The 16,812-nt window shown below is 44.4% G+C and overlaps 1 long non-coding RNA gene across 1 annotated transcript; it reads left to right on the top strand.

Annotated features, from left to right (window-relative positions):
• Positions 1-807: 807 nt before the first annotated feature.
• LOC116976457 lies at positions 808-16,531 on the top strand. The gene is made up of 3 exons (XR_004412958.1): positions 808-817; positions 1,724-1,728; positions 16,487-16,531. It is a non-coding gene; the product is annotated as an uncharacterized LOC116976457 (long non-coding RNA).
• Positions 16,532-16,812: the final 281 nt, after the last annotated feature.

Here is a 16,812-nt window from a genome sequence, read left to right as displayed (position 1 = left end):
GGCCTGTTTACAGGCTGTATCTCGACACTAAACTAAACAACTCCATGCCGTTTAATCATCTTGACTGTTCTCCTTTGTGTACATGGGCAAAAAGCTTTTTAAAAGCTTTTACCCATGTACGATGCATATCTATTGCAATTCCAACCTGCTCCCCAAGAGAACAGTTAAATACAAATTTCACACTGACTGCTGGGAACTGAAGGAAAATATTAGAACATCCTTTTATTAGAGCATGAATTTATGATGTATCTCAATGATTGGAAAGTCTAGACCCCTGCCTCCAGCTAATGTTGTCAATAACTCTTGGGATCTTTGAGTGCAGTGGGTATATTTTGCCAATTAGTTCTAATGACGTTATCTGAATCTGTTGGTAATTCCACCCTTAAACCCTGTGAGATTTTTGTGGATGTTAAATTCACCGGATTGTTTTCAGAATCAAAGCGTTTAACTGTCAATAGACAATAGACAACAGGTGCAGGAGTAGGCCATTTGGCCCTTCGAGCCAGCACCGCCATTCAATGTGATCATGGCGGATCATCCCCAATCAGTACCCCGTTCCTGTCTTCTCCCCATATCCCCTGACTCCGCTATCTTTAAGAGCCCAATCCAGCTCTCTCTTGAAAGTATCCAGAGAACCTGCCTCCACCGCCCTCTGAGGCAGAGAATTCCACAGACTCACCACTCTCTGTGTGAAAAAGTGGACCCGCTGCAGTTCGCAAACCGTCCGAACAGATCCACGGACGATGCGGTCTCCCAGGTCTTGCACACCGCTCTCTCTCATCTTGACAGCCAGAAGGGGGGGCTATGTGAGGATGTTGTTCATTTACTTCATTTCAGCTTTCAACACGATAGTCCCCACCAGACTTGCTGAGAAGTTGCTGGAACTGGGGCTGAACACCCCCCTGTGTGCCTTGGTCCTGGACTTTCTCACCGCCAGGCCCCAGGTAGTCAAGATGGGAGGAAATACATCCAATCCCCTCACCCTGAGCACAAGATCCCCCCAGGGTTGCGTCCTCAGCCCCCTACTGTACTCCCTGTACACACATGACTGTGTGGCTAGGTTCAGCTCCAACTCGATAATTAAGTTTGCTGATGACACTGTGGTGGTGGGCCTGATCTCAGACAACGATGAGAGGGCCTACCGGGAGGAGGTGGCTGGTCTAGCACTCTGGTGTCAGGACAACAGCCTCCTCTTGAATGTCATAAACACTAAGGAGCTGATTGTGGACTTTAGAAGGGCATTTGTAAAGTACTCTTGAATCTTGAATCTTGAATCTTAAATGTTGAACTAAACCTTATTCACATCGTTCTTTTTCACACAGAGAGTGGTGAATCTCTGGAACTCTCTGCCACAGAGGGTAGTCGAGGCCAGTTCATTGGCTATATTTAAGAGGGAGTTAGATGTGGCCCTTGTGGCTAAGGGGATCAGAGGGTATGGAGAGAAGGCAGGTACGGGATACTGAGTTGGATGATCAGCCATGATCATATTGAATGGCGGTGCAGGCTCGAAGGGCCGAATGGCCTACTCCTGCACCTAATTTCTATGTTTCTATGTTTCCCTTTATGCTGTACCTGTGGACGGCTCGATGTTAATCCTGTATTGTATTTCCGCTGACTGGTTAGCACGCAACAAATGCTTTTCACTGTACCGTGATGGTAAACTAAACTGATAAAGGTGGAATGTGAATTTGGAGATTGGGAGTGATGGTGGAGACTGTGAAAGGCAGGGTGGATGCAGGAGAGAGAGGGCAGTGACAATGACAGCTGGGATGAGATTCAGTCAAAGAGAGAGCCCAACACCGCCATCGTGCCCTTTGTGGCCTGTGGGCGTTCTACTCTCTGAGATGCTGCTGAAGTTACTGTGGTAATAGGGACATGAAGGCATCTTTCTTCAGAGCACAGCTGTCAGTGCGAAATCTGTGCAGCCAGTTTAATTGTTCCCTGGGGTTGATGTGACCTGCAGTTGCAAAGACATTACTGCCAGGCGCCAACCGTGAATAGATGATCATTGCTTCCTGCAAATTCATGCTTGCTAACATCCAGTAGCTTTTGTTTTCAGCTAAATGCAAAGAAATCTAGTTTAGTTTATTTCGACAATAGACAATAGGTGCAGGAGTAGGCCATTTGGCCCTTCGAGCCAGCACCGCCATTCAATGTGATCATGGCGGATCATCCCCAATCAGTACCCCGTTCCTGTCTTCTCCCCATATCCCCTGACTCCGCTATCTTTAAGAGCCCTATCCAGCTCTCTCTTGAAAGTATCCAGAGAACCTGCCTCCACCGCCCTCTGAGGCAGAGAATTCCTCAGACTCACCACTCTCTGTGTGAAAAAGTGGACCCGCTGCAGTTCGCAAACCGTCCGAACAGATCCACGGACGATGCGGTCTCCCAGGTCTTGCACACCGCTCTCTCTCATCTTGACAGCCAGAAGGGGGGGCTATGTGAGGATGTTGTTCATTGACTTCATTTCAGCTTTCAACACGATAGTCCCCACCAGACTTGCTGAGAAACTGCTGGAACTGGGGCTGAACACACCCCTGTGTGCCTTGGTCCTGGACTTTCTCACCGCCAGGCCCCAGGTAGTCAAGATGGGAGGAAATACATCCAATCCCCTCACCCTGAGCACAAGATCCCCCCAGGGTTGCGTCCTCAGCCCCCTACTGTACTCCCTGTACACACATGACTGTGACACATGCAATTGTCGACAGTCTGAGAACCAGTTTTCGGACTTGGTGCAATTCTCGACGCAGCCATTTAAGCGGGTTGACCCACCGGATGTCCTGCCGAAAATGCGAGCCGTCGAACGGTCGAGGCAGCCAATCTCGACCTCATTGGGACTTCTGCCATACTCGTGTCTGCCGCCAGGGGGTGGCTGCCAGCGGCCCGCCCGCCGCTGCCACCATTCCGGCGCTTACTCGAGCCGCTGGAGCATTCGCACCCGCCTGGTCTTACCTCCGGGGCCGCCGTTGGCATTTCAAAAATCGGCTACATAAATCTCCAGGCACCCCACCTATCCGCCCGTACGCCAAGACAAAATGGAGAACTCGTGAACCAAGTGGTAGAACTCATGAACCAAGTGAGGGGAATTCATGAACCAAATGGCGAACTGGTGAACCATATGGGAGAATTCATGAACCAAATGAAACGGCAGTCTCCCTCACGGAGTGTACAACCACGAAGCAAATCGACGGGCATCGTGAACCAGTACACCGATTCACATCAACAATTTCCCCCGCAAACGGTGCACCTCAAACGGCAGTACTTTTCAATATACTCCATTCCTCTCCCGGTTCCCTGTTCGCACGGGTAGATCGCTCGCAGTCTTTACGTTTTAAAGAGATACAGCACGAAAACATGCCCTTCGGCCCGCCAGGTCCGCACCGAACAACGATACTACGCTACACCCACGAGGGGCATTTTTTTTTTTTTTTTACATTTACAAGCCAATTAAGCTACAAACCTATGCCAGTATGAGAATAGGTTGAGATCGTTTTGGCCCCAAGGCATTCGCTTCACCAGGCGATTGCCAGCTATCCCGAGGGAAACTTCAGAGGGAACCAGCTACTGACCCATATTAACAATTTTGCCTGCAAATTGAGCACCTCAAGCGGCAGTACTTTTAAATATGCTTCCTTACGAGTGTAGAACCAGGAAAGAAATCGACGGGCTTCGTGAACCAGTACACCGATTCACATTAACAATTTCCCATGCAAATTGTGCACCTCAAGCTGCAGTACTTTTAAAATATGTTCCCTTATGAGTGTATAGGGTGATTTCACGAAAGGTCACTGGAGCGTAAATCCCCACCCACGTGACCGAAAATTTTAACTGGGGGACAAGCGTCACTTCCGGTACATGTTAGTGGATGGGAAAACACGCACTTTCACACCCGTTAAAAACATCGAAAACGGCCAGTTTTTGAGCTGCAATTTACTGAGCCAGTCGGGGTGACCGTGAGGCACAGCTACCTAAATTTACAGTCCAAAAAAAAGATAGAAACTAAGGTAAATACAAGAGGGAGCTGAAGGGGCCAAAACGGCGGAAGTTGATAGCGGACATTTTTCGTGGAGATTTAAAGATCCAAAATATCGGGAATTATCGCGTTTGCTCGCTGCATTTCATCAAAAGTGGCATTATTTCCTTTGTTATCTTTATTCATTTGTTAGATGAAAAGTATTAAAAGTTAGAAACCCGTCAATAAAATTGCAAAATCGCCCATGGTTCTCGGGTGGGTTTTAACATGCAAAATGATCACGCTTCTGAAGCTCCATTTACCATTTAAATATCCGTGAATCATAAATGCGTCTTGAAATCAATTTTACTGAGATGCAAGCTTACGATTATTTAAATGGTAAATGGACTCAGACATTACAAATTTTATATGGGGCTATAAATCCCACAGAATACAAAGAACTCACTTGAGCAAACCTAAAGAATTGGGTGGTTTAACACTTCCTAAATGTATGTACTATTACTGGGCAGTAAATATCAAAAATATGATCCACCTGCTGGACAATTCTGCCCAGCAGGTGGATTGGATTATAATGGAGAGAGAGGACTGCTCCCCTTGTAATATTGGAGCGATCCTCCTCTCACCAATGAACTTGAATAACACTAATTATAATAAAAATCCAATTATACACAGTACAATTAGAACCTGGAAACAAATAAAACACAACCTAAAATTAAGAAATCTATCTCTGTTATCTCCAATAGTTAATAACCCGTCGTTTAAACCCTCTATTATAGATAAATCATTTACACAATGGGACAGAATAGGAATTTTACTTCGGAGAAGGTCGTCCAGGCGCACGCGTGTCATCTCGTCAGACGCATTGCGCTGCTACCGCGGTAGGAGGTGTGGAACCTCTAAGCGGTGATGAAGGAAAACCTGGACGTAAGTATTTTCTACTTTTACTTTCAGGCTGCTTTTCTTCGGAGACTGCGTGCAAAGACACAGGTAAGTCTTATGTATGGAGAAAGGTGGGAGGAAGAATAGTAAGCGCACCGCAGTAAGCACTCAATAAGACAAAGTGTCTGAGAGGAGCGGGCACCCGACTAAAAAGTCGAATGTAAAGAAATAACTATTTTACACGGGAGGGGAAAAGTCCCGTTGAAACTCCCATAGGGAGCAAGGCCATAAAGAAATAACAGGCCTGGAAGACTCTGAGGAGTCTGAACTATAGAATTTATAAACTGGAATTCCTCATGGGTAAAACAAACTCCAGAAGGAGTATAAAAGACGCGGGCTTAAAGAGCAACCGCATGGAACACCCAGAAGAGGTTCTGGGAAACGTTGGCCCAGATTTGAGCCAGCGACCGAAATGCCTGATGATAAAGATGAATATATGGGCTGACCAGACAGGGAGGCAGCACCAGAAATGTCTGAAAGACAATACAGGTGTTGGTCTACAGGAGACCCAGAATATGGAGCAGCACCCAAAAGTGGGCTGCCAATATACAGCTCAATGCAAGAGCTTGATGTACCCAAAGAGGGAAAAGGGCTGGCCTGACAGGGAGGCAGCACCAGAAATGTCTGAAAGGTAATACAGATGTTGGTCTACAGGAGACCCAGAATATGGAGCAGCACCCAAAAGTGGGCTGCCAATATACAGCTCAAATGAAGAGCTTGATGTACCCAAAGAGGGACAAAAAAGTCGGCCTATATTAGAGCCATCGCATGAAATACCTGATGATGATTATCCAGGTGAAACCCATTATGAGGAGGAATATCCAGAATACTCTGATAATGAACCAGTTGAGGGCCAGAACCCAATGCAAAAAAGAAAAATGCCAGTGCTGGCCCAAAAGTTCTATAGTCCCAGACACAAGGGACAACCTCTTCCAGAGGAAATAGCAGAGAGTATAAATTACCTGCTTTCCCATCAATCAGAAGATGCAACAATGGATGAAGTTATGAACAAATATGAAATCCCGCAGAACTGTGCTCTGCTAGGAGTGCCAGCTGTTAATAAAGAAGTGTGGAAGTATATGGGCATTGCAGTAACTCAAGAAATGAGATTACAGCGGGTATTAAGATTGATTTGGTCAAATATTACAGCATTTGCCAAAGATCTGGAAGAAGGAAATGTGACAATGGCACAACAGGGTGTAATAGGAATGATGTGTAATGCACATTTTGAAATAAACTGTATTTGTAAAACTGTGATAAGACCTAACTTACATCCTAAGTTTGCAGGGCTCTGTAAACCATCTAATATACAATTGCCAAATTTACTCTTTGGAGAAGAGCTTGCCAAATAACTAAAGGTTCTCAACGAAGAATCAAAAACCATCGGGATGATGAAACCACCGATGTTTGGCAGCACAGCTAGAAGGCAATATCTATACCGAAGGGGAACCATCTCCGGGCTGCGGGTTTGCGGAGCGGAGAGGCGGCGTGCGTAGAGACGGCGTGTGGAGAGGCGGCAAGGCGGAGAGGCGGCAGTGAGGAGAGCGGACGCCGACTTTTTCATCTGGAGCCTAGGAGCGCCAAACCGGCGCGGCCTTGTCGGCTTCGGCAGCCGCGGGCTCCAACCAAGAAGCGGCCGTTCCAAGTGGCCCAGCCGCCGAAAGGACTCTCCCGACGCCGGGGCAAGACCACCCGGTGAGAATGGCCAGGGACATCGGGCCTCCGTAGAGGCAACTGCGGTGGCCCCAATAGGCCTGACTTTGGGGTGAACATGGGGTGGGGACTGGACATTGTGCCTTCCTCCACAGTGCTACCCACTGTGGGGGGATGATTTTTTTTTGTCTAACTGTAGTCTTGTAGGTCTGTGTCCAAGATGGCTGCCGTGAAGAGAGAGTGGACGCTGGCACGATTTGGTTGCCGCTGCTCTCTCTTCACACTGTGTTTTTGATTTTCTGTTTTTGGATTGAATTCTGTTTTTAATTTGTGTCATTGTGATGTCTTTAATTACTTGTTTTACTCCGATTATATGTTTTTATTCCGATTACTATGTAAGGTGTCCTTGAGATTTTGTATGAAAGGCGCCCATTAAATATAAAATTTATTATTATTATTATACAACCCCAGGACGTGGAGGTCATGGTATTTCCACAAGGGGCAATGTACAAAAAGTGACACCAGTAAACTCTGAGGTAGGTGGCTCTGGTTCTGAAAGAAACATATCAGATGTATCCTACTTACAAGTTGGGGGTAGATTACAATTCTTTTTAAAAGAATGGAAACTAATAACATCTGATCCATATATACTGTGCAGTATTATGGGGTTTAGAATTGAATTTTACCAGAATGAAAATCCCCCTACACAACATACTCCAAAAAGAATATAGTCCTTCTCTAAAGAAGAGATGAGAAGAATTCAAATAGAAATTGAGATTTTGAGTAAAAAAGGGGTAATAGAGAAAACAACTTATCAAAACCATCAGTTTGTATCTAGTATTTTCTCTAGAACAAAAAAGGATGGGGGTACTAGAATCATTTTGGACCTCACAAGTCTTAACTCTTTTGTGCAGTATAAACATTTCAATATGGAGACTTGTACTAATGCTTTGCAATTAATTTCAACAGAATGCTATATGGCAAGCATAGATCTCCAAGATGCACATTATTCTGTTGCGGTATTTGAAATTTGTCTGGATGTCTCAAATGTGGCAGTTTAAAGCCCCAGATTGTTTACAAAACTGTTGAAGTCAATTTTAGTATTGTTAAGAACTCAAGGCCATTTGATAATGGCTTATTTGGATGACATTTTAATTGTGGGAGATACTGAAGCCATGACAACAGCTTCAGTTTTAAAAAGTAAACCTCACATTTCAAAGAATGGGATTTGTCATTCATTCAGAGATATCCAGACTTACCCAAGGACAAAAAGTTTCAAGTGATTAAGGGTTGTAAGGAGTTAATTGCAGGCAAACAACCATCAATCAGGCAAGTAGCAAATCTAATTCGCAAGTTAATTGCTTCATTTCCAGGTGTTCAGTTTGGACCACTGCATTATCAGACAGCTGCAGTGAGCAAAGATATCAGTATTGGGAAGACATGCTGGACCTTACGATAGGCCTATACAACTAACTAACACAGCAATTGAGGATATAAAATGGTGGATTAAAAATGTGGATTACTCTTACAGGAAAATTCTGATTGAATCACCAGCTACCATTTTATAAACAGATGCAAGTGCACTGGAATGGGGAGCTGCGGATGCCATCTCAAGCTGTGGAGATAGATGAAATGCAGAGGAAGAACCTTTGCTCGAGACACATGGCATAAATTATCTTTAATTACTAAGTGTATTGGTTCACGAAGCCCGTCGATTTAAAAGTACTGACGTTTGAGGTGCACAATTTACGGGTGAATTTGTTGATGTGAATCGGTGTACTGGTTCACGATGCCCGTCGATTTGCTACGGGTTCAGTCATTGCTACACTGGATAGAATGATCATATCTGTGGGCTATAATAACATGTTTTGTTATGATTAGTCAAGCAGAGTAGACAGGGACACAGACCAAACTAGATGTTGCATATCCCATGGATCTTGGGTTGCGTGTGATCATGCATCTACACCAGTATGTCAAGGTCCCTAAGAGCATCATAGACTCTGACTAGCAATATTGTTAGTTACATTAAACCTCGTTAGAAGGAATCACTACGAACCTTCTCCAGAGGGTTAAATGGGTCTGGCATATACAGGAGTGTACATTGAAATTGAGTCCCACTCTACCAGGACCGCTATACCTCAGCAGCAGGGTTATGGACCACATCCTAGCGGCTGCAGGATGGTCAAACTATTAATCTGTACAAATATTCAGAATAAACCCATTGCCAGATCGGGGGTATTTGCCAACTCTATGTTAGGTATGGTTCATACTTCCTCCAGGTTGAGGGAGGTTACCATTCCCACTATTGTTCATTAATAGCATCAATATGTCTATATCAATGTCATGTCTGAATGCAATATTAATGGTCACTCATCATTGGCCACTGATGCTGTGTATCACGTGACTCCGAAGTAAAATAGTAAGATTAAACGAGAACTTACCAGTTTGAAGTTTGATCTTTATTTTATGAGGAGTAACGTTGAGGGATTACGTGCCCTCCACGCCCACCATCGATCATAAAGTTCAACTGGTATCCTATTTCTCTAATCTTACTATGTTCAGTTCATTTACTGTTATCTGTGATTTCACACAGCTGCTTTGAAGATTGACACGCATGCGTCCTGGCGGGTTCTTCACGTAATCCCTCAACGTTACTCCTCATAAAATAAAGATCAAACTTCAAACTGGTAAATTCTCGTTTAATCTTACTATTTTTCCTTAAAGCTTAAAAAATCAAGGGGTACAATAAATGTAATAAGATATATCTGGCTTGTACTACTGTAATTTACTGTACTTCTAATAAATAAAAATATTTTAAAAAATAAAAAAATCTGGTCTAGCGGGATGTCCATGACCCTCACTGCGGACGTTGCTGCAGCCCTGGTGGAATAAGATTTAAATATTTTAGTATCAACCCCAGCATCTGCCAGAACCTGTTTCAGCCACCTGGAAATGGTCTGAGTTGAGACCCTCTTATGTGGTTTCATGTGGCTGACCAATAATGCTAACTCAGACCCCCTCAGCCCCTTGGTGACCTTGATGTATTGCTGGAGGTGAGCAACTACACATAATTTAGGATCCAAAGAGTATGCCATGAATTCTAATTTAAGTATCGAGGTACCTGGTCTACTCTGTTTGATAGGGTCGTACTCAAAAAAGGTAAACCCACTGGCAGAGGTGAGCATCCTGTCCAGACGTAGCTTCTGCAAGGACTGGACCCGTTGAGCTGACACTAAAGCCATGAGCATGGCCACCTTGTGCCTAAGCCGGAGTAGAGACAGGGAAGATGCTGGAGACCATGAGCGAAGTAAATTTAGGACCACCCCTACATCCCAAATTTCAGTATATCTGGGTCTAGGAGGGTTCGATTTAAAGACTCCCCTCATGAACCTTGACACTAAAGGATGAGATCCCACAGCCTGGTCTTCTGAACTAGGCAGCAAGTATGACAACAGCGCACTTCTGGCACAATTTAGAGCATTGTAGCTTAATTTCTCATCGAAATGCAACTTCGAGAGCAACTCAAGACTGATTCCTGGGATGTCAGGACTTTCATATGAAGAAAGACTGGATAGACTCGGCTTGTACTCGCTAGAATTTAGAAGATTGAGGGGGAATCTTATAGAAACGTACAAAATTCTTAAGGGGTTGGACATGCTAGATGCAGGAAGATTATTCCCGATGTTGGGGAAGTCCAGAACAAGGGGTCGCAGTTTAAGGATAAGGGGGAAGTCTTTTAGGACCGAGATGAGAAAAACATTTTTCACACAGAGTGGTGAATCTCTGGAATTCTCTGCCACAGAAGGTAGTTGAGGCCAGTTCATTGGTTGGATTTAAGAGGGAGTTAGATGTGGCCCTTGTGGCTAAAGGGATCGGGGGTATGGAGAGAAGGCAAGTATGAGATATTGATTTGGATGATCAGCCATGATCATATTGAATGGCGGTGCAGGCTCAAAGGGTCGAATGGCCTACTCCTGCACCTATTTTCTATGTTTCTATGTTTCCAGAACATCTGTAATGTGCGCTGCGTCATACGAGATATCGGACTGTGCACAGAATACATCCCACTTCCTAATGTACGAGGCATATTGTTTCTGAGTACTACTTCTCCAGGCCGCAGTTAGAACATCCACCATACGTTCAGCTAGTCCCAGTCCGAGCAAAAGTCTTCTCAAAACTTGCAAATCAATAAGTCCAGCTGATCATGTAGAGGATGCACTTCACCAGAAATGGGATTAGTTAACAGAGACCTGCTTTTAGGAACCTTCATAACAGGTTCTAAAACCATGCCCAGGATAAGAGGATACCATGGCTGAGTGGGCCAGTCAGAGACTACCAGAATGCCGGAGGTAGAGTCTTGCTGAACCTTTTGCAGCCATCGACTAACAAGGCAGAATGGGGGGAATGCGTAGAAAAACATTCCACCCCAATGTAGCGAGAACGCGTCTACCACTACTGCCCCTGGGTCTGGTTCCCATGCAACATACTTCGGTAACTGATGATTTAATCTTGAAGCGAACAAATCCATATCTGGTGTTCCATACCTAGAAACAATATCCTTAAACACTCTATGATTCAATACCCATTCTGTGTTGTTATTGAATTTACATGACCTGGTGTCCGCCACCGTGTTGAACCTACCTGGAAGGTAGATAGCTGAAACCCAAATATTTTGAATGATGCACCATTGCCAAATAAGGTTAGCCAATTTATCACAGGATACTGACTTGATACCACCCATGTGATTTATGTATGCCACCGCTGTGGTGTTATCTATCTGTAACTGAACATGCAGGTGGTGCATGTGCCCACAATAAGCTTTCAGACCATACAGGGCTGTGAGCAACTCCAAATAGTTAACACCGTGCACCTGTAAAAAAGATAGCTCATGCACATTCCATCTGCCACCGCAGCTAGAAACGGTATCAGTGGCGCCCCACCCCAGAGCACTGGCATCAGTCTGTAAAACAACAGATGGACTTTCAATTGAAATATTGCCAGAACAATGCACAATATTGGCTTTCCACCACTGCAGCTCGGCAATAGCTTCAGCCGATAATTGCATAGCCCTGTCAAAGTGGCCCGAATTATGTTTGAGTGCCTGCACCTTTGCTCTTTGTAATTGCTGATAGTGCAAAGCTCCATATTTAGCTGCTGGAAATGTGGCCATCAATTTCCTAATTAAGCTGGCCACTTGCCGAATTCAAGGCAGCTGCTGTGTGATAAGATATAATAACCATATAACCATATAACAATTACAGCACGGAAACAGGCCATCTCGACCCCTCTAGTCCGTGCCGAACACATAATCTCCCCTAGTCCCATATACCTACGCTCAGACCATAACCCTCCATTCCTTTCCCATCCATATAACTATCCAATTTATTTTTAAATGATAAAAACGAACCTGCCTCCACCACCTTCACTGGAAGCTCATTCCACACAGCTACCACTCTCTGAGTAAAGAAGTTCCCCCTCATGTTACCCCTAAACTTCAGTCCCTTAATTCTCAAGTCATGTCCCCTTGTTTGAATCTTCCCTACTCTCAGTGGGAAAAGCTTTTCCACGTCAACTCTGTCTATCCCTCTCATCATTTTAAAAACCTCTATCAAGTCCCCCCTTAACCTTCTGCGCTCCAAAGAATAAAGCCCTAACTTGTTCAACCTTTCTCTGTAACTTAGTTGCTGAAACCCAGGCAACATTCTAGTAAATCTCCTCTGTACTCTCTCTATTTTGTTGACATCCTTCCTATAATTAGGCGACCAAAATTGTACACCATACTCCAGAATTGGCCTCACCAATGCCTTGTACAATTTTAACATTACATCCCAACTTCTATACTTCTATATTGCAGGCTTCTATTAACTTCAATCTCTTGCCCTCGAGCAAAGTCACAGACAGGTGATTGGAGTTCATAGTAACTCCCAAATAGTCCATGACTCTGGATGGTGTCAACCTGGATTTTACTGGGTGAATTAGGAACCCTAACTGCTCAAACAAAAGTTTGGTGGCCGAGACTGCCGAAATTGCCAATTCCAATGTTTTCCTATAATGAGGATATCATCCAAATAAGCCATTACTATGTGTTCCTGCGCTCGTAATAGAGTAAGAGCAGGTTTCAGTATTTTAGTGAATAACCTGGGAGCTGAGGTTAAACCATTAGGCAAAGCTTTAAACTGCCATTGCTGCCTCATCCAGTAAAATTTCAGGTACTTCCTGTGATCCTTGTGAACAGGTACCGAGTAATAAGCATCTTTAAGATCAATGCATGCCATGTAACATCCCCTGGAAATCAATTGTTTGGCAGTAACAAAGCTTTCCATTTTGAAATGTTTGTACTGCACAAAGGTGTTAGGTTGGGTCAAATCCAAGATGATGCGGTGTGACTTGGACAGGTTGGGGGAGTGGCAGATGAAGTTTAATGCGGATAAATGTGAGGTTATCCACTTTGGTAGCAAAAACAGGAAGGCAGATTACTATCTAAATGGCATCAAGTTGGGAAAAGGAGAAGTACAACGGGATCTGTCCTTGTACATCAGTCTATGAAAGTAAGCATGCAGGTACAGCAGGCAGTGAAGAAAGCGAATGGCATGTTGACTTTTAGAACAAGAGGAATCGAATATAGGAGTAAAGAGGTCCTTCTGCAGTTGTACAGAGCCCTAGTGAGACCACACCTGGAGTATTGTGTGCAGTTTTGGTCCCCTAATTTGAGGAAGGACATTCTTGCTATTGAGGGCGTGCAGCGGAGGTTTACAAGGTTAATTCCCGGGATGGCGGGACCTTCATATGCTGAGAGAATGGAGCAGCTGGGCTTGTACACTCTGGAGTTTAGAAGGATGAGAGGGTATCTCATTGAAACATATAAGATTGTTAAGGGTTTGGACACGCTTGAGGCAGGAAACCTGTTCCCGATGTTGGGGGTTGTCCTGAACCAGGGCCCCCAGTTCAAGAATAAGGGATAAGCATTTAGAACGGAGATGAGGAAACACTTTTTCTCACAGAGAGTGGTGAGTCTGCGGTGGAGGCAGGTTCTCTAGATGCTTTCAAGAGAGAGCAGGATAGGGCTCTTAAACATAGCGGAGTCAGGGGATATGGGGAGAAGGCAGGAACAGGGTACTGATTGGGGATGATCAGCCATGATCACATTGAATGGTGGTGCTGGTACGAAGGACTAAATGGCTGATTCCTGCACCTATTGTCTATTGTTTTTGTTCAAGATTCCAGAACCCTGAATTGAAAGAATCTCGAATGAAATATATTAGGAAATACCTAATGCCAATTAGGAAATACCAATTAAACTATAAATCTGGATGTCTTTGGAGTATGGGAGGACACCAGAACATCTGTAGAAAATGCACTTGGTCACAGGAAGAGTATTCAAACTCTGTACGGACAATACATGGTGTCAGTTTCAAACCCAGGTACCTGGCGCTGTGAGGCAGCAACTCTACCACTGTGCTGCCCAATCTTTCCACAGACACTGAAACCCAAGAGAGGGTTTGAAACAGTGGCCTTACCTTAACGCCATCTCCATAAAGACTAGATCCTGAGACAATAGACAATAGGTGCAGGAGTAGGCCATTCGGCCCTTCGAGCCAGCACCGCCATTCACTGTGATCATGGCTGATCATCCACAACGGCAAACTTTGACCGCCCGAATCGAGGGGTTTAAATCGACCCAGAGCGGGGCCTTACATCGCCTGGCGCGGCTTAAACAGCCGCAGGACTTACCATCGCCCGCCGGGGCCTCTAACATCAAGAGCCTCGATCAGCTCGATGCAGCAGTTTGACTGTTTGACTGTGGGGAAGAGATAAGACTTTTGCCTTCCATCACAGTAAGGAGGTGTTTGGAGATTCACTGTGATGGATGTTTGTGTGGAATTGTGTTAATTGTGTGTTTTGGTTTTTTTGTTGTTATGACTGCAGGAAAGTAATTTCATTTGAACCTATGTTTAAATGGCAATAAACGGCATTCTGATTCTCTGATGCTGATTCAGACTGATGTATTTGGGAGAAAGCTGGAAAGAGACGAGAGCAGGACAGAGCCTGGTGAGTGATTCTGGATACAGTTGGGGGCTGATTAGCAGATAGGGGAGTAATGACAAAGGCTAGAGGTGAAGAGGAGACAAGTGTCAGACAAGAGGAAGAGGTGACATGCAAAGCCAGGGGGAAGGATCGGGGAAAGAGGGGAATGTGGGACAGGGATGAGCGTACAGAGGAGGGGAAGGGGTACGGTGACCGTTGAGTGAGGTGCACACCAGGGTGGGGAATGCAGGGAAAGAGGGGGTTTCCCTTAATCAATACGCTCATTCCCATCTCCAAATCTCATTTTCTTTTAACCCCTCCCATCCCTTTACACCTGAAAACCTCCTTCCATTCAAAACCGACGCTAGGGTCGGGTGAGTGGGCGTAGGGAAGGGTAGTGGGATATATCTCCACTTTTTTCACTTTTTCGTTAGTTCAGAGGTTTTTATTTTTTATTTTTCGTGTCTTTTTCAAAATTCTTTCTTTTCTTTTTCTTTTCTTCTCCCTTTCCTTTCTTTTCATTTTTCTTTTTACCGATATAGTTTTTAGTTCATAAAATGTTAAAATTGAAGCTGTACGAAAGTTGTATAATTGTTATGTCGATTACTTTCTCCTTGTACAATTGCTTCTAATAAAATAAATATTAAAATAAAAAGCAGAGATTCCAGTCTTTGTAGATCCTTCGTGGAAATGAACACAATTTGGTCACACCTTCAGAAAAGAGCAGAGGGGAGAGGAGATGTATTTTGGAAACACTGACACAAACATACTAAACCAAATAGATTTAGACCTATTCCAAAAAAAACAGTAGGGTGAATGGAATGCAGGATTACTTAATTTGTATTGACACTTAAAACAGGTGTCATGAACACTAAACTACTTTCACTGCAACAGAAACCAACTAGGATTACTTTAGGGAATATAAAGAAGTCTACAAAGAATGCTGGATGTACTCAGTTGGTCAGGCACCATCTGCCTGACAGATGTTTCAGGTTGGGATCCTTCAGACTGAGAGAGTAGTGGAGAAATCTGGAAAGATGTGGGAGCAGGACAAAAGCTGGCAAGTAATGTGGATAGACACAAATGCTGGAGTAATTCAGTGAGACAGGCAGCATCTTGGGAGAGAAGGAATGGGTGATGTTTCAGGTAGAGGCTGTCCTTCAGACAACAAATACAGGCACTTGGCACTTGGTGGAGCAATGACAAAGGCGAGAGGTGAAGAGTAGACAAAAGGTTTTGATGAGGAGAGAGAGATGTGAAGCTGGAGGGCGGGATATGGGTCGAAGGGTAAAGAGGCAAAGATGAATGTCAGGGATGGGAGATGAGTGTGGAAAGAGGGGAAGGTGCAGGGTGAATGGGTGTTGCGGGGAAAGGGAGAGTCCCCCTCAGTACATTGATCCCTTTTCCCCATCCTATCTCATTACACCCATATTCCTTCTACCATGTTTACAGTTCACACCTTGCTTTCTCCTTCTGAGATGTTCATAAATCATAGCGGCGACGACAGAGGGTTCATGGCCCCGACCACGGATGAACAAAGGAGGAGGACTGACTGAACCTTGTTGCCTTCCAGCACAGTGAAGAATGCTGTGCTGGATGTTTTGTGTTAAATTCTATTGTGTATTGTGTGTTCTTTTTAAGTGTATCGCTGCTGGCAAATTCATTTCACTGCACCTTTGGGTGCATGTAACGAATACAATTGACTTTGACTTTTGCACCTTTAGCCTTTGTCACTTACTGATTCAATTATTTTTTGTCACATGTACCATGTGAAACAATGAAATGCTGACAGATTGACAAAGTCAGACAATTCAAATTAATACACCACTAATGATTCAAAATCTCCCACCATCTTCATCACACCCTTAATCTCGCAGCAATACTTTTAACGCCAAGGATTCGAAGGGCCTGAGCTCAGGGCAAGGTTGGGCAGGCAAAGACTATTCCTTGGAGAGCAGGAGGATGAGGGTTGGTCTTAGAGGTGTGAATAGATAATGCAGTCCCCCAGTTCAAGGGAAAATGAAGAATCCGAGGATGCAGGTTGAAGGTGAGAGGGGAAACATTTAACAGAAACTGGAGGGGCAACTTGGGAGGCGGGTGTGTGGAACGAGCCAACAGAGATGATAGTTGAGGCAAGTCCTATTACAATTAAAAATTAAAAATTAAAAAATTAAAAAAAGATGGCAGCTGCGGCCCCTCTAGAGCAAAACGGTGCTAATTTG

This window comes from Amblyraja radiata, chromosome 8 (assembly GCF_010909765.2).
Source record: "Amblyraja radiata isolate CabotCenter1 chromosome 8, sAmbRad1.1.pri, whole genome shotgun sequence".
Classification (NCBI taxonomy): Eukaryota; Metazoa; Chordata; class Chondrichthyes; order Rajiformes; family Rajidae; genus Amblyraja; species Amblyraja radiata.
This window is presented reverse-complemented; position numbering and strand designations above follow the sequence as displayed.